We start from the raw sequence: 18,925 nt of genomic DNA, 5'->3' as shown, positions 1-18,925 counted from the left end.
CAAATAAGTTATACCATACTAAATAGACCGTAATCTCAATGGTAAATATAAATAAATCTCAATGATAAATATAAATAAACATGAATGGCTAAATTAGTCTATTAGTCATATCTTTCCGGTCCAAAACATATAGACTTGTTACTATTATCATTGTTATCGGTTGAAGACTTTGTAACTGGATGCATAAATGATCATAAAAAGTAATAAATAATTTTAGTTGCTCAATTTGTCTCTTATAAAAAGGACCGGAGGGAGTATATCGTAAGTTCCTATCGATGTCATTTGCTTCATATATGTCTTTAGGCGCAAGATCAAGTTTAAAAACACTGCTACCTTTTTATTACGTTGATTTACCAAGCATTTTGTAAATATGAAATTGACCTCCATTTATTTAAATAAAAATCGACATATGTACTTTTTTATAAGCATGGCTGTATCAAAATGAATAATATCACTCAGTTGGAATTTTAATCCAAAATTACAACTCACGGATAAATTTATATAAAAAAAAATTAAAAAATAAAAAACTTTCGATTTTGGCTTGCAAGTTTCAAGCATAGTCCATAAACGATGGTTGATTGCTCAATATCCAAAACATTAAACAAAGAATAAATACATGCAAAAAAAAAAAGACAAATTAAAACAAACACATTATTATTTCATAAATGTGCAGTAGAGCATTCCATTGTATCGCAGACCACTTATTCCAAACCTTATGCCCTTTCCCTCATAGAGTTGTCTTCCATTGCAAAAGAGCCTCCAATCTTCTCCAAATTTGATAGACTTATATTCATCCACAAATTCCAATTTCAACAACCAATAATGTCCTGAATCATTTAGAAGACCAATATCTTTACACTCTTTGTGGATGATGTCATCAAAAAATCCAGCATAAGTGAAAATCCAAGGAAAAAGAAAAATGAAAACACGTTAGACATGACAATAAGGAATATTAGATGGTTTGCTAAAAAAAATTCTAACTTAAACTTAGATTTCTCAAATACCAGATAATCAGACGTAACATCATCAAGAGTCAACCATTTGGTGTTGGAATACTTAAAGTTGTTCGAGTCATGGCGATAAGGGATTGGTAAGGTGATACCAGCGAATGAAAGGGCTGCATCTGGACTGTAAATTGAACGCTCCAGTCTTAAAGTCAATGGAGGAACATACATGGGATACTTAATCTCATTGTCATGGCGGTCATTCACCCGAATAACAAACAATTGTGGTGGAACAGCTATCAAAGTAATCGAAGCAACATGCTTAAGTTCTATTCAATTCCAGTTCTCCTATACCATGATTAAAACACAACTTCCAATTTTTTTGTCCACAAAAACCTCAAACTGTTTGAAAGCTGGATCAACTAACTTCACATACCGATACAACTCATGTCCAATTTCCTTCCTGAGATTTAATTTGTGCCTAGAAGTAGATAATTCTATTGAAGGTATAAAAATCATCAATTAATACATGATTTAACTGTAGTTGCATCTAAGCTCTAAGGTGCCACAAATAATAATAAACGACCATGTTTTGAGCCAAAATAAAATAGCAATGACGAAAAGCATAAATCATGTGAAATTGACTGGTACACATCGAACGTTTCTTATGATCTTATATGCATACAAATGGAAACAAAATGGGCACATATTTATGTTAATATAAAGATGGCAATTCAGAAAACAACAACCCCATATATTTTAAGTTGAATACAAACTAAACTTATTTAATTTTTTAAACAGAAACGTCGTAAAGGTACATATAGAGGCATGGGTTGCAATATTTTTTTCTAAAATCGATTTGTATGTCAATAAAACTAATTCTATACCTGAATATGATTTAAAATACCAACTCAAACAGCAAAAATCACTTTTGCTTTACAACTATTATCCTCTGGCAAAAATCCTATCATTTCAATTGATAATCTTATTGCTTTTACAAACCTTGAACGACATCCCATATAACTTACTCGACATAAAATCTGATTACTATAGACTCAACAAAAAACACAGCTTGCATCAAACAAAACACAAAAAGAAATAGTTCTTATTGCACAAACCTCATTTGGATGGACTCGACATGATAGGTACACCACTTAAGCCTCAAGATCTACTTATAAGTCGGATCTGTTATGTCATATACATTTCCATAGTGCAACATCTGTGAAAGCATGATTCAGACAAAATACATTAGAAACAAATAACAAACCAATGTGTGATAGATACACGAACCAGCAAAATGAAACAAAAAATGCTAACTAAAAAGAGCTCTTCAGCTTTTGAGAATGACAACCAATCCAATCCTCTATCCATTTAGTTGTTCAAATTGAAAAATGTGTGTCAACCTGCAATTCTCTATTTATGTGATTTTGCAAAATAAAAAGACAAAATAAGTGAAAGGGAATAAGAATAAAAGTGACCTATCAAACACTAAGAATGCAAAGTAGCTTTCTCTCACTTCTTAGTACAATGTTTTATTTGAGAACAACACAATTATTAGCATGTAAACTCACGACGTGCATAACTGAAAATTCAGACGTACAAAGCTTAAAATTCAAATTGGAGAAATAGAATTGAAGGATTAATTAATAATGAAAAATAATGCACGTTTCAAAATAAAGCAAAATCACTTACATAAGTTCCATAAGTTCGCAGCTTTAACAGGTCTGTCCGTATAGACTCATCAAACTTGTCACCATCTTTACTTTGAATTGTTAGTGTGAGGAAGACAAAAATAATATCAAAACTCCTCATGCATAAAAATACTTGAGTAAAAACAATTAAAAAACAAAGGTGTGCATAAAGCATACACAAAGATAAAATGGATCAATCAAAGTAACTATCATACTAATTTAAATTGGAGAAATATATTTCCATGTCATAAGCATATTCGTTTATGTTTAAGTTTACCCTTTCTATTAAAATGATAGTGCAATCAAAAATTAAAAAGAAAAATGTCAACAAAAACCGTAATCAGGAATTTCTCACGAAACACAAATGGAAGGCAGTATTCTCAGAAAAATACTCAAATCACAATATAAGCTAAAAAACAAAAGCAACAAAAAAAAAAATGAAATAAAAAATTAAAATGTTTAGGTTTTTCAAATTCACACCATGGTTTGAACTTATTGGAAGAAATTGAAGCCCTATAAAACAAATTTTAGATCATCATATGAAGACATGATTCTTATGACCATCACAAAACCATTCGGTAGCAGAAACAATGTCCAAGGTGGAAGATAAAATCATATAGCTTCTCAGCAAGTTTATGTTCTCATTAACATACCTTGATAACATTCTGAGATAGCTTTTCTCATCAATATCCAATTTCCATTTCTACGTACCCGCTCATATCATCGTCGTAGCTCATTCAATATTTACAGAGCATAAATTGAGACACCAAAGAAGAGGGAAAGCAAAAAGAATATTAAAAAGATGAATAAAAATGGAATAATAATAGTAATTCAAATTTTGCAAAAATGAACAAAAAGCTCACGACTGTAACTTCAAGCGTTGATCTTCCCGTCCATTGCAACACCATGTGAGATGCAATCTAAGCCCCCAAAATAGAAACGAATCAAAAATCAAAATCGTAACCGAATCATCAACCAAAATCGATTTTAGATAGTATAACCAACAATGGAATCATTGGTGAAATCGTTAATGAAATCGTTAATCGAAATGAGAAAGAACAAACCGAATATGAAATTTAGAAAGAACAAATTGAATACCTCTACAAATTAGGGAAAAATTGTGGAATCTTGAAGCAATTTTGATTTAGTAAATAGAGAGTTGATTCCGAAAAGCTACCACCGTATCTTAATGTATGTGAGAATTGAACCTTGCTTAAATTTTTTGCCTTTTACATAGAGAGAATTTGATGGAAGATGGAAGGATGGAAGTAGAGGAGGATTAGCCACCCAAAATGCCAAAAGATTGCAGAGGAGGATGAATTACACTTTGAGCAGTTCGTGAACCCAAGAGAAAAGGGAGTGATGTTGCTTGCAGTTCGTGAACCAAGAGAAAAGGAAGAAATAAATATGAAAGTAAACAGTTTTTGCGTAAAATTAAGATGAAGTTTAGGGCTAATTTGTTTCAACAACAAAACAGGGTTATAGTTGTTTTGGAATTAAGCTTTAGGTTAGGGGTAAAACAGAAATTTTAGTCATTAGGGTTTAGGAAAAATTAGGGCTTCAAAATTGGCTTGGGGCAACTTTTATATATAGATTGATTTTTAGATGAATTTTTGGATTCGTCTTTGTTATTTTTGTTCAATATTTTTATGCAAAAGGCTAAAAATATTTACAGATCTGTCAAGGTTCGGTGCTTGCCACTATATGTGAGATCGAAACTGGGGTTGATTGGTACTTTTGATCATGCACCCAATGTGCTTCATTGGCCACCGTTGACAACAGAGTGCTCTGTTGTCGCAAGTGTAAAACTTGCAAGGGTGTAGGTAAACAAATTTTATCCGAATATAATTTTTGTTTTTATCATGCGTGGAATTGTATTGATATAGTTGATTATTTGATAGGTTCAAGCTGCATGTCATCGTGATGGACGACACAGGGTCCACTACTTTTGTTCTTTTTGATCGTCAGGTGACCCAGTTTATTGGGCGTAATGTGCAAGACTTGATCAATGAATGTGATGAGGTAGTCGTGTATTATATAATTGTATAAATGTGTGGTCTATATATGAGGTATATCTACCGACGAAAATTTGTATTAACATTTTATTATTTTTGAGCAGGGAGCAGTAGGCAATGATTATCCTGTTGATTTTAATGTGCTGATTGACAAGCAAATTCTTTTCAAGGTTGAGGTTGGTGAAGGAAATGTCGTAAAGAAATATCGGAATTATACCGTAAAGAAGGCATTTGATGATGTTGGTGTCATTGAGCAGTTTATGTTTAAGTATAATTTGAAGGTAGAACATAACTGATATTACGGTTTTATAATTGTTATAGAATAATGCACATAAAGGAAGAATCGTGTTGCTAATTGCTTCCCTTTATTGATGTATACGTGATAGAAACCTGACGATGGATCTGTTGTTGAGCTTAGTGTGGATGGTGCTGCGCCATACAATACAAATGTTCAGATGGTAATTATTACATTAATCTTTCATGTGTCCGTAAAAGTTTAATCTGTAACACAATTGATCAAATTGTTTGTCGCTAATGTCTGCAGGATGTACCAGAGGTTGAGGACTCATGCAACAATACATGTGTGATTGACACACCAACCACCAAAATAGGTGCTAAGAGGTCCTCTAATAGCATTGACTCTGTGGCTGTTGATGATGATGAAGCTGGCTAGACGTCGGTCACAAAACCTACCAGTGTTGTTTGTGTCAAAATTGAGCACAAGGACGACAAAGATGTTTAGCTTGCTCGAATGCTGGAGCCGTTTGCTTTGTTATCGAATTCCTTCAGTCTGCATAAATCAGACATTAAATAATATGTGTTTTTTCCTTTTATTTTTTACAGCTTGGTTTTAAAATTTCTTCAAGTTGCTGTGTCGGCTATATTTACTTAGCTAAGGAAACTTTTTCCAGTCCACCTAAATAAATTTATTCATTGGCATAAGTATTATTTCAAAAAATTATTATCATTGTCTTTTATTAGCGCTTCAACCTCTAAATGTACGAAATTTATTTTTAGATCTACCTCCGGAAGGTGTTAATATTTTTCTGAATGTTAGATAGTCATTCACCAACTTAGTATGCTTGATGAAGAAAACTCAATATTGATTTGGCTTGAGTAACTAGATCCCGCGCATTCACAGGTTAAATTAAAAGTACAGATTGACAAAACCAAGTTAGCATGCTTGCCTTTGCTTAGTATGTGTTTAAGCGAAGGAACATTTTATAATGTTTTAAACAAGTATGTAAAAAATCATTAAAAAATTTAAAATTTTAAGCATAATTAAACAATTTTTAATTTAATAGGGACTAAAACTACGTGCTGAAATTTTTTATAGGAACCAAGATGTATCAAAAAAATTTATGAGGACTAAAAACAAAATTTGATATATTTATAGGGACTAAAAACTTAATTAATTCTTCGTTTTATTATGTATCAAATTATTCCGGCCCGTGAGACCCGTACGATGCACGGGTCGGCGTTCTAGTACAGTTGTACAATTTATAAACAAGACTCATAACGACATCTTTATCAATAATGAAATCTTTACACTTTTAAATATTTTTACATATAATTACACTAACCTCCCTTAAGATCTTTTTTTTTTTTTTGAAGAAGCTAAAATGGAATATATTACTGAACGCCTAAAGATTTCAGCACAAGGAGTGCCAAAAACCCAGCTGAAAGAGTATCAAATACAATAAAAAAATACGGGGAACAAAAACAGGAAAACCCAAAAAAGAGAGCTACCCTGTTACATAATTATTCCCAAGCAAGGTAAAGGATTTAACCACCAAGAATGGTAGGAGAAAACAAAACTAGGACGATTTGCTTTCAGCCTCCAGTAAGATTGAAGCTTAACTTTATCTAGCAATTGATTAATCGAAGCTTCTGTTTGGTGAAAAACCCGAGCATTCCTTTCAAGCCAAATCACCCACACACAAGATAACCATATAAGATGAAAAGCTGAGCGGCTGTTATTTAAGATCTTCTTAAATAACACAAACACCCGCTCTATTTTTTAACTAAATATTAATATCCTTTTTTTTTAATCAAATTGACAAACACTTTTCTTATAATATAACATGGTTTAAACTTTGTTAATTCCATTTATTTTGAGCAATTAACTTCTTCATACAAGTATGAAACTCATTTAATTTTCGACCATTTTTCTTTCCATTTTTCATGTAGGTAATTTTCCCCAGCTTATTGTTCCTAGGTCAAGGTGGTTTAATTTTTAAACTCTAATGTAATAAAACGGATATATCGAAGATTATTTCCTTTTCATTGATCAACCATAATGTCCATCCACCAAAAAATTTCTCATTTCTATATTCTCTTTTGACCTCTTCTGTAATTGTCGATGTTAGATTCTATTTGGTGGTAAAAACAAATGTTGTTATTGTTTCTCCATTGCGAGAAAAACACTTCATTTAACTTATTTGTGAAAAGAGAAAGCTGATACAAACAAACCAAACTGACGGATTAAATTGTATATTTACAAAGTGATTGAAATGGATAAAATGAAGGGAGATTGGTGTGTTTCAAAAATTAGTTGGGGTGTCTGTGTTATTTAAGAAAATCTCAACGGAAGTCAAAATAATTTTCCCTTTTATCATTAACGTCGGCTTTATCATTAGTTTTTTCATATATTCTCAATTTACAATATATAAAAAACACGAGATCTTTACTATATTTAATATTTTGACATATTTGTATTATTCTACGCTATAATATTTAATAAAAATTATTTCAATGTTTTTATCATTAACGTCAACTTTATCGTTTATTTTTTTCTTATTTTTCAATGCATATAACATTGCAAATGTGCTTCGACGCATAACCCGCACTTCAACGCACAGCCCGTGCGTAGCACGGGCCCCGTGCTTAGCACGGGTCTGTTGCTAGTTTAGACATAAATAACGATTGAAATCATGACATTATTTAGACATGAATAATGTTGTTGAATGATTGTGATAATATCGATTAAAAAGCTAGAATCCGTTATTTGGTCATGAGAATGCAGTTGCGACGCTTGGTTGAAGAACTCTAACCCCAAGCGAAATGACCCTATCTTGTCTCTATTTTATTTTAAAGTAAACTAGTTAGAATAGTTTTTCACAAAGAAACTTTTAAACCAAATTCTTAAGATGATATGTCATTGAATGGCTTATGGTATACGCTAGTCCATGTGGAGACGATACTAATATACTTACGTGTAAATAGAAATACGATGTGGAAAAATCATACATAGATCCCCTCTGTATATATTGTTGGATAATTAAATCACAGTAATGTCGCGTTTATTTATCTTAGGTAGACTATACAAGTGATGAGGTCGTTGGGACCTTACTAACCTACTTTGGTCTATCCTTCCGATGGCTAACTGTACCTGCTGATCGCACGATGATCCTTACGTGCGGGGTCTTGCTAATTCAAAGGTAATTGAAGCATAAACTTAAATTGGCTTTCCAGTGTTTTCCAAGGCATGCAACAAATAGATAAGTATAAATTTAAATATTAAAAAAATGTAACAAACACGATATGAATATATATATATATATATATATATATATATATATATATATAAATATATATATATATATATGTGTGTGTGTGTGTGTGTGTTTTTCCTTTATCATTTAAAAAGTGTAACAAACTATATGAGCATATTTAACTTACTTTTTCATTATATTGATTATACTTTTAAACAACTTTTTCTACAATAAAGTTCATTGTTGGTTGCATTAAAAAAAAATTAGATTATATTTTTTTTGTTATATTGTTGGTGTCATTGAAATAAATAATCATAATTAGTTTGGTTTGTTATAACTTGAAAGCAACAAACATTTATACTTTTAGTTTTAATCCAAATGAAAATTTCATAAAAAAAAAAAATACGGTTAATAATTTTCAAACATTGACGCAATAAAAAGAGCGGAAAGACGGGCACGTGAGTGCCCCGTGCCTGTCTTTTCACTAGTGTGCATAATGTAAATTGTAAAAATGCGACATATATTTTAGAATGGAATAGAGGATTTATTATTATGAGTTAGTTTTCAGTTTATCTCAGAGAAAGTAACCAAAGTTAATTTATATCTCTCCCGTTACTATTTGTTTCGTTTTCTCCACACTTTCTTTGTAGATATTAATTACTAGACTAGATATTGGTGGTTCTAGGAAGTATTCATAAAAGCTAGAAGTTCTTCAAATTATTTTCCATATGCAATGCTCCAAAGGATTATATAGTTTTAGCCCCCAGTACTTGTTTAATGGTTAAGATCTTCGTAACAAATTATTTACCAAAGCAATGCTGCTACTTTTGCTTTCCATTTCCACCAACAGCACATGGTAAACTACAGGAAATCATCAAGTATTCAAACTAGTTCCTATGTCACCCTCATTTTCATGTATTGCCACATCAATCCATATTTCTAAATTACAGCAAATATTTACTGCCTCAATCTCAATTTCTGCTTCAGTTTTATCCTAATAGTCTGTATATGTTCTGCACCCAACAAGCTTCCGAATTAAACAAATGACTTAATTACTATTTTGGTCCCTTAAGTTATTTGTTGGTTACATTTTGGTCCCATAAGTTATTAACGTTACAATTTGGTCCCTTAAGTTATTTGTTGGTTACATTTTGGTCCCATAAGTTATTAACGTTACAATTTGGTCCCTTAACTTAATTTTTGGTTTCGTTTTGGTCCCTTAACTTATTTTTTGGTTTCGTTTTTGTACCTTAACTCTAATAACATAAATGACCAGAGTGGTTGACGGAGGAAGAGTTAAGGTACCAAAACGAAATCAAAAAATAAGTTAAGGGACCAAATTGTAACGTTAATAACTACTACTCATTCAAATTTTTTTTTGGGGTAGCCATTGCTACCCCTTGACTATACTAGCAATCGCCCCTACTTCCAATATGTTTTCTACAACACCCTTACGTTTATAGCGGATATCTACTTTTTTTGTCAAGTAGCCTAGTGGCTGGAGCTCACACATTTTAACATTTTAAATGTGGAGAAGTGGGGTGTCTATTGTCCAAGGTTCGAACCCCGACACTGCATATATTATGCATTGTCCCTACTAACTGAGCTAAGCTCACGGAGACAGATATCAACTTTAGTGCATAAAAAAGTACCAATTTGCTCCTTAAGAAAAAGATAATAAACTACCAATTTTGTTCCATAAAATATATCAAAGTCCAGTTTTATTTTTGCCATGTAGAAATAATTTATTTTTTCTTTATAATTTTCAAGGGGACCAAATTTTCCTAAATATATATTATTTTTTAATTAGAGACCTAAATGTCCCATATTTTTGTAATCGATACACGTGGCAGTCAATAAGACAAGTGGATAGTCACCCATGCCCCAGTCACAATTCAAAACATGGAAAAGAATCAAGTTGGAGAAAAATACAGTTGGATGGAATATCTTTGAATTTTTGAAATGCCTAAATAGAATATTGTTTTTTGAAGGACTAATTTGAGCCCCGCACAATTTGTCAAGGACCAAAATGAATTTTCACTCAATTGTTAATTTTGTTTCCTCGCAATCCGTGAAAAATTATAGGTTCTCTACCATCTTCAAACTCTCAAGGTAGTTCTTCAAACTGCACAGTTGCAACCAGCTTAAAATTTGTGATGCCAACCATCTTTTTAAGATTCAACCAATTATTTGCTTTTGAATAACATAGCTAAATTGCCATTTGTTATTATTGGGAAAAACCTGGGCGGGGGTGTATTGGAAAAAACCCAAGTCCCATAGTTAATCAAGTGCTGGACGTGAGGGGGTGTATTGGGAAAAACTTGGTCGTGAAGGGGTGTATTGGGAAAACCCACGTCCCACATCAATTTAAGGTATATTTCTTGCTTAACCCTTCTTAAGACATATTTTTTAAAGGTTGATTTTTTTAAGAAACTTGGTCGTGAAGGGGGTGTATTGGGAAAACCCAAGTCCCACATCAGATCAAGTCTCACATCAGATAGATAAGACAATTTAAGGTATATTTCTTGCTTAACCCTTCTTAAGACATATTTGAAGGTGAGAAAAGCACAAGAAGGGGGGGGGGGGGGGGTTGAATTGTGTTTTGAAAAATTCTTCGTTTCTCCTAAACAACTGAAGACACTGATCAGAAGCTAAGTGAGACAGCTTCTGAAGTGATGATCATAATCTAAATGCAGCGGAAAAAACAGAGAGAGAGAAGAAGAACGACACAAAGCAATTATACTGGTTCCTTCCACAATCCGGAAGTAGTCCAGTCCCCCTTGCACTTCCAAGGAGATTTCACTAAGAGTAATATCTGATTACAATTGCTCAAGCACACAAGCAAGAGACTTCCTTTGCTCAAGCACACAAGCAAGAGACTTCCTTTGCTCAAGAACACAATCAAGAGACTTCCTAACTAAACAAAATTACACAGAAAATTGTTTAAGGTTGAACACTTGATATACAATCAGAGGTGCTCACAAAACAAATCAGATACAGACTCAATGGACTTAAGAATTTCTAAGATATGACTATAAGACACAGAAATTCTAAGTGAATGCAGAACAATTTCAGCAGAGGTTTGGCACTTGTAAAAATGTTGTGAGTCTTTCGTTCAGCGTTCTTGCATTGCCAAAACTCTAAGTCTTCACTCCTTTATATAGAGGTGTGAAAGAGACGTTGTGAAATTGCCAGCGCACCAAAGAGTCGTTGTTGAAGCTTGATCTTTCACCAATGATATATTGCCTGATTTGGTTGTTGTCCTATGAAGAACAAATTTGAAATCCATTCCTTATCCAAAGGAACATCTATGCAGGCGAAGCTGTATTCTGGAGCTGTTTTCTTGTCTTGTAGCGTGGACACAAAACAGAGTAGTGGAGAACGTGGTTGTACAATTCGTACAAAGTACAATGTCAACGCTTTCGTCCAAATTGCAAGCACAAGCCTTCAAACACCTTTGAAATGACCGTTGCAAAATTCCACTAATCCTTTGTTTGTGTTTTCGAATCCAATAGACAGCTTTTGCATTGATAATTCTTCAATTCTTGAATCTTTTGCAAATCCAGTTGAGATTCAGCTTCTGGTGAAATAGCTTCTGATGATGCAGCTTCTGATGATGCAGCTTCTGATGATATGACTTCTGCAGCTTCTGATGATGCAGCTTCTGGACTTCTTGTCTTCAGGAGCACTATTCTTACTTCAGAAGCGTCTTAACTTCAGGAGCACTATTCTTACTTCAGAAGCGACTTATCTTCAGGAGCACTTTTTCTCTTCAGTAACAAGTTGCCTTCAGGAGCGTCCAAGCTTCAAATTTTTGTTGTTCCCTTTGCTCTTTATTTGCTCATTCAGAACCAATGATGATGTAACTTTATAATTATGGTCCTGTACACTTGAACAAATATTAGCTAGTCCAATTTACAATTTTTAATACCTTGTTATCATCAAAACTCTTTAAGGTTCATTGTTAAACACATTTTGTTCCAACAATCTCCCCCTTTTTGATGATGACAAACAGAAGTATTTAAAATTGATCAATTGTTGTTAATCTAATTAACAAGTTGACTTTGGGGTTCTGAGTTTTGTAAGCTCAGAGTCTGAGGTTTGTAAGCTCAAACTCCCCCTGAGTCTGATAGTCTTTAAGGTGAGGTTTGTAAGCTCCCCCTAAGTTCTATCCAGGTTAATTAAATTCATTTTTCGCACAATAAAATTATCAGAGCTTTTAAAAAAAAATGAATCATTGAAAGAATTAACTTATAGATAAGAAGAATGGTTCAATTAATTTTACTTGAATTTTGATACTTCTTCGTTCGTTCATAGCTTATACCAATAAGGTAAAAAAAATGACAGAAGTTTTTCAAAAATTTCAAATGCCATTAATGGGGCTCAGAGCCTTTAAATACTTGTCACATATACTCCCCCTTTTGTCATTATCAAAAAAAAGATAAAAATAAGCATAAAAGACAAAAAGATTTGAGAAAAACTCAAACAAAAGAGAGTATACAAGAAATTAATTAAATAAAACAGACCAAAGTATATGAACATGAATATCCAATTATCAGAAGCAGCTAAGCAGTCAGAAGCAGTAAGCATTCAGAAGCATAGAAAAATAAAACAAGATGGTTTCAGAAGCAAGGACTAAGAATTTAAAACAAACAACAAACAAAAAAACACAAAGGTGTGCAACTAAGGGTTGGTTTGTTGTTGTTTCTTCATCTCCTTCATTTCTTCAATTTTCTTCTGCAACAGTTCTTCAAGCTGTTGTTGCCTCTGGAGAAGAGCTTGTTCCCTTTCTCTAGCTTCTTGCTGCTGCTGTGCCATCTGTTTCTTCAGAAGCTTACACAACCTTGCTTCTCTGGTCAAGTAATCCGTTTCTAAGAAGAAAGGCTGGTTTGCCAGGAGCAGTGTAGAACTTCTTACTCTGAGACTCTGATTCAAATGCTCCATTAGCCTTCTGACTGAAGCTTGCTTGACTCTGATGCATTTAGCCTTTATATTTTCAATAAGCTCAGCTGCCCGGTTCTGAAGAGATGCCCAGGAGTCTTCATATGCACTTGTAAGATCAATTGTCCTTCTTTGATCCACCAGATTATGCATTTGACTAAGGATTGTCAGAAGCTCAGCATTAATATATCCAGATTCCAGGATGTTTGTGGGTGGTTGTTCAAGGGTTTCAAGATCAGAATCACTGATTTCCAAATCTTGAACAGGGTTAGGAACTGGAATGGTAAAGAGTGTTTGTGTGTTTGAAGATGAAGGCTGGTCAGAAGCAATGTGTGTGGTAGAGGTTGAGGCTTGAATATTGACTTGAGAGATGTCAACATCCATAGGAGTTGGTTCTGGGGAGTGTTCAATTTCAGTTGGTGGTTGTTGTGGTGAAGTTGATGTTTGAGTGTTGAGTTGGGGGTCAATGGTAGCTATTGGTGATTGTGGGGGTGTTGTGGGTTTATGTGGTTCAGGTGTGTGTTGATGGGGGTTTTCTGAAACAACATTTTCAGAAGCAGCTGCTTCTGGAGTTGTTTCAGAGGCTTTTTCTGAGGTAAACTCAACATTTTCTGGAGGAATCATGTTGAGAGGTTGAATGTTAAGGGGTTGAGGGTTAAGGCGAAAGATAGTATCAATGACTCTTTCTCTCTGCTCAGCCAGTTCAGCCAACTTTTCGTTAATTATGTGACCAACTGGTTCATAAGTAGTTGACTGAGAGGGCTTTTTGTTGGTTTTGGTTGATGTTGACTGGCTTTTTAATGGTTTTTGAAAAAGTTGAGCTAAGGGTATATCATCATCAGAATCATCAGAATCTGATAATGGTGTGGATGCGGAATCTGATGATATATTAATTACCTTCTCTGGTTCAGGATCAGAATCCTCTTTAGCAGACTCACTGGTCATCAGCAACAGTTGCTTGGCTTCTGAAACTACAGACTCTTGTAGCTCAGCAGCAATTTCCAAGACTTTTTCAGCTGCTGCCTTCTTCCCTTTTAACTCCTTTAACTCCAAATCAGAAGCAGCTTGAGCTGTCAAAGTGATATGAGGAAAATCCTTGGTCCTCCTCAAAGCTGGCTTCCTCTTCCTCTTTGGTATAGCTGGTTGTATAGGGGCAATACCAGAACCTAGGACTGCACAAGAGTTGTTGTCTTCAGCTACCTCTTCAATTGATGGTATTGCAGAACCACCAATCTTAAGCTTGATAGAAGCAGGTCTTGCCTTCTTAGCAGATTCTTCAACCTTCAGATATTCTTCTTTGGTCATTTTCCTCTTAACACTTCTGCTTTTTGCCAGAGGCACAGTACCACCATACATTTCCTCAGGTACCTCATCCAACCTGATGACCTCTTTAGTTGCCACATAATGTTCCTTGATGTACCTCATCTGTACTTCAATAGGATCCTGTTTGCAGATGGGTGGAAAATCCCTCATAAGATCAGACATGACATGAGATTCACTTAGATCAGTCTTAAGTTTGGTGACCTTGCTGATTAGCTTCATGTTCTTGAGAGTTTGAGCATTTATGAATGCTCCAGTTTTTGTATCCAGCATCTGATCTGTGTAGCCTTGAGCTCTGCTTAAACTGTCCAAGACACCTCCTTGATAGAATATCTCTGATAAGAGTCTTCCATAAGGAACCCAGGGCCTTGGTTTATCCTGCAGCTGACTCTGTTTCAGACACTCTACCAAGTACTTGAACATGTATTTGGGCACATTCACCTTTTCCTTCTTGATGAGGTGCTGGAGAAAGACCTTCTGAGCCAAATTTGGTTTCTCATTATCACCACATGGAAATAAATCTTCATTCTGAATCTTCAGAAGCATCTTGGTTTCCATGTTTAATTCAGCATATTTCTTCTCCTTTTCAGAATTGTATATAACCAAGTTAGCTTTTTCCTTCCAAATGCGTTGTTCAGCAGCACTTGAAAGATCAATTCCAGAGTAATAACCAGACGCTTCAACCTTAAGAACAGCTTCTATCTGCCATTGAGTAATTCTTACTGGAATACCGCAAATACTTGATCTGATTTCATCCTCAACAAACGGTGCAAGACCCATTTCTTCTCTTGTTTTCCCTTCTAATTCAAGATACATTAACACCATCTGACTTTCCTCAGCTAGGGATGCTGCTCTGTTGTAAAATTTTGCTCTTACCCAGAAGTGTCTAACCAGAGCTTCATATGTTGGTCCATTCAACATTTTGAAGTAATGCATGAGTCCTTGCTCTTCAAAGTAGCTTCTGATCCAACACTTATGAAAATCCAGAGAATCAAAATCCACTGGATTCTCTATCTGAACTTGTAAATCCCATTCTTCCAGTTTCATGCTTCTTCCTCTGTAGTCATATTCAGGGACCATTCGTGACGTAGATACTGAATCTTCTCGTTGCGAACTTGATGATGCCATTTGATGATTGACGAAGATTTGAAGAAGATGAAGATTTTAGGGTTCTAAGGTTGAGAGAATGCGCTTACTTCGCAAGAGGTTTGAGAGCAAATGTGTTTGTTGTGAGTGAGTAGTGTGTGAATTGTCAAAGTGTTAAAAGTAAAACGATTGCAATTCAAAAGAGACAAACAAACATAACATTAATGACAAAATTGGGGGCGCGTGAAAAGTACTTTCAAAGCTATTAAGTCATCATTGCCCTTTTAGTTATACACCAACACATACAGGCCACGTAAGAAGTTCACAGAGTAACTACCAAGTTAGTGGGCCAGAAGTTACTTTTTAAAAGGTAACTTCCAACGTTTCCACTAATTCAACTATTCAGAAGCAACAAATCCAGCTTCTGGACTTCAGATGCTGACGTCATCATCAGAAGCGAGTTTTCCTCAGAACCTCAATAAAGAGCTTCTGATGGACTACCGCTTCTGAACTGACTTCAGAACCTAAAACCCTATTCAGGAGCAAGCAAGCATTTAATCAGATACAAAGTGCATGTTCAAATTTTTCTTTATAAAATCAAATCTTTCAACAGTTAAAGGCTTAGTAAATATATCAGCCCATTGATTTTCAGTATCAATGAATTGTATATCTAAAATTCCTTTTTGAACATAATCTCTGATAAAATGGTGTTTGATTTCAATGTGCTTAGCTCTTGAATGCAAAATTGGATTTTTAGACAAACAAATAGCAGCAGTATTATCACAATAAATGGGAATACTGTTAGCAGTTATCTGATAATCTTCCAACTGATGTTTCATCCAAAGTAGTTGTGTACAACAACTTGCAGCTGAAATGTATTCTGCTTCTCCTGTAGACATAGCAATAGTTGTTTGTCTTTTGCTAGCCCAGGATATAAGATTATCACCCAGAAATTGACAGTTGCCACTGGTTGACTTTCTTTCAATCCTATCACCAGCATAATCAGCATCACAGAATCCAATTAGCTTATAATCTAAGGATTTCCTATAAAGGAGTCCAAGATTAGTTGTTCCCTTCAAATACCTGAAGATTCTCTTGACAGCAGTCATATGAGATTCTCTAGGATCTGATTGGAATCTTGCACACAAGCATACACTGAATAAAATATCTGGCCTAGATGCAGTGAGGTATAACAAAGAACCAATCATACCTCTATACAGCTTCTGATCTACTTTAGCTCCTTCATCTTCTTTGCTTAAGTTGCACGTAGGGTGCATTGGAGTGTTCATCACTTTACAATCTTCAAGTTTGAACTTCTTCAGAAGCTCCTTTGTGTACTTTGATTGATGAACATAGACTCCCTCTTTGCATTGATTGATTTGAATGCCCAGGAAGAACTTCAGCTCTCCCATCATGCTCATTTCAAATTCATCCTGCATTAACTCAGAAAATTCCTTGCAAAGAGATGCATTAGTAGAACCAAATATTATATCATCAACATATATTTGCACAACAAGAATATCTTTCTCAAGGGTCCTTCTGAAGAGTGTAGTATCAACCTGTCCTCTTTTAAAATCATTTTTGATTAAGAAATTACTTAGTCTATCATACCAAGCTCTGGGAGCTTGTTTCAAGCCATATAGTGATTTCTTCAGTTTAAAAACATGGTCAGGATATTTAATATCCTCAAATCCAGGAGGTTGCTTGACATACACTTCTTCTTCTATGACACCATTTAGAAATGCACTCTTGACATCCATTTGATATAAAATTATGCCATGATTAACTGCATAGGAAAGAAGTAACCTGATTGCTTCCAATCTTGCAACTGGAGCAAACGTTTCAGTGTAATCAATGCCTTCTTGTTGACTATACCCTTGTGCAACAAGCCTGGCTTTGTTTCTTGTTACTTCACCTTGCTCATTCAGCTTGTTTCTGAGTACCCATTTTGTTCCAATAATGTTCTTGTGCTGAGGTTTGGGTACCAGATCCCACACATCATTTCTTTGAAATTGATTCAACTCTTCTTGTATAGCTAGGATCCATCCATCATCTGAAAGTGCTTCATCAACTGTTGTAGGTTCAATCATTGAGATTAGTCCAATCATTGACTCTTCTTGTCTGAAATGTGATCTTGTTCTTCTTGGACTATCTTTGTTTCCAATGATTAGCTCCTCAGGATGTGAAGACTTGTGTTTGAATGTGTTTCTGGGAGGATCTTCTTGATGTGAGCCATCTTGTGCTTCATCAGAAGCAGTTTCATCTTGCGCTTCTGATGTGGGTTCAGCTTCTGGACTATCTTCAGATTCAGCTATCTGATCAGGTTCTGGAGTAGCTTCAGGAACCTGTATCTCTGCAGAACTTTCACCTTGCTTTGAAGTTTTATCTTCAAGCTCCTTGTCATCAAATTTAACGTGCATAGATTCTTCAACACAAAGTGTTTCTGAATTATACACTCTGTATGCCTTTGACCTTTCAGAGTAACCTAAAAAGATTCCTCTTTGGGCCTTGGCATCAAATTTCTTTAGGTAGAGCTTGTTGTTCAGAATGTAACATGTACATCCAAATTGATGAAAGTAAGAGATATTGGGTTTTCTTCCTTTAAAGAGTTCATATGCTGTTTTCTCCAAAATAGGTCTAATATAGATCCTGTTTTGAACATAGCATGTTGTATTCACTGCTTCTGCCCAAAAATGTTTTGGTAAATTGTTTTCATGAATCATGGTTCTGGCCATTTCTTGTAAAGTTCTATTCTTTCTCTCTACAACCCCATTTTGTTGTGGTGTTCTAGGAGAAGAGAATTCATGGAAAATTCCATGTTTTTCACAAAAAGCTTCAAATGGCTCATTTTCAAATTCTCCACCATGATCACTTCTGATTTTCAAAATTTTTGATTCTTTTTCAGATTGAATTTGAGTGCAGAAGCTACTGAATACATCACACGCAACATCTTTACTCTTTATGAATTTTACCCAAGTCCATCTGCTGTAATCATCAACAATGACTAATCCATATCTACTTCCATATAAGGATGCAGTACTCACTGGTCCAAATAAATCAATATGGAGTAATTCTAAAGGTCTTGAGGTTGAAACAATGTCTTTGGTTTTAAAAGATGATTTCACAATTTTCCCTCTCTGACATGCACCACAGAGTGCATCTGAATGATAGTCAATGTCTGGTAGCCCTTTCACAAGTTGTAACTTACTAAGCTTAGAGATTAACCTCCAGTTAGCATGTCCCAACCTTCTGTGCCACATCCATTTCTTATCATTCACTGATAGTAGGCAAATCACCTTCTGATCAGCCAGTTCAGAAAAATTGATTTTATAGACATTGTCAACTCTCTTTCCCTTGAACACAATGGATTTGTCTTCCTTGTTGATTACTGTACAGTTGGGTTTTTCAAAAAGCACATCATAACCATTATCACA

General features: G+C 34.6%; 1 long non-coding RNA gene across 2 annotated transcripts; it reads right to left on the bottom strand.

Moving 5' to 3' along the window:
• Positions 1-516: 516 nt before the first annotated feature.
• On the bottom strand, positions 517-4,195 carry LOC146907173 (uncharacterized). Of its 2 annotated transcripts, none has more exons than XR_015017576.1 (6): positions 3,734-4,195; positions 3,289-3,555; positions 2,637-2,706; positions 2,063-2,163; positions 1,005-1,441; positions 517-860 (listed from the first exon to the last, which is right to left on the bottom strand). It is a non-coding gene; the product is annotated as an uncharacterized LOC146907173 (long non-coding RNA). The 2 variants fall into 2 exon arrangements; XR_015017575.1 differs by having other exon boundaries at positions 2,637-2,701; positions 3,734-4,193.
• Between the last annotated feature and the right edge of the window lie 14,730 nt (positions 4,196-18,925).

Source organism: Medicago sativa, chromosome 7 (assembly GCF_051527215.1).
Source record: "Medicago sativa cultivar Bolivia chromosome 7, Bolivia_mono, whole genome shotgun sequence".
Classification (NCBI taxonomy): Eukaryota; Viridiplantae; Streptophyta; class Magnoliopsida; order Fabales; family Fabaceae; genus Medicago; species Medicago sativa.
Note: the sequence above shows the minus strand (reverse complement) of the source record. Positions and strands in the feature narration are given on the sequence as shown.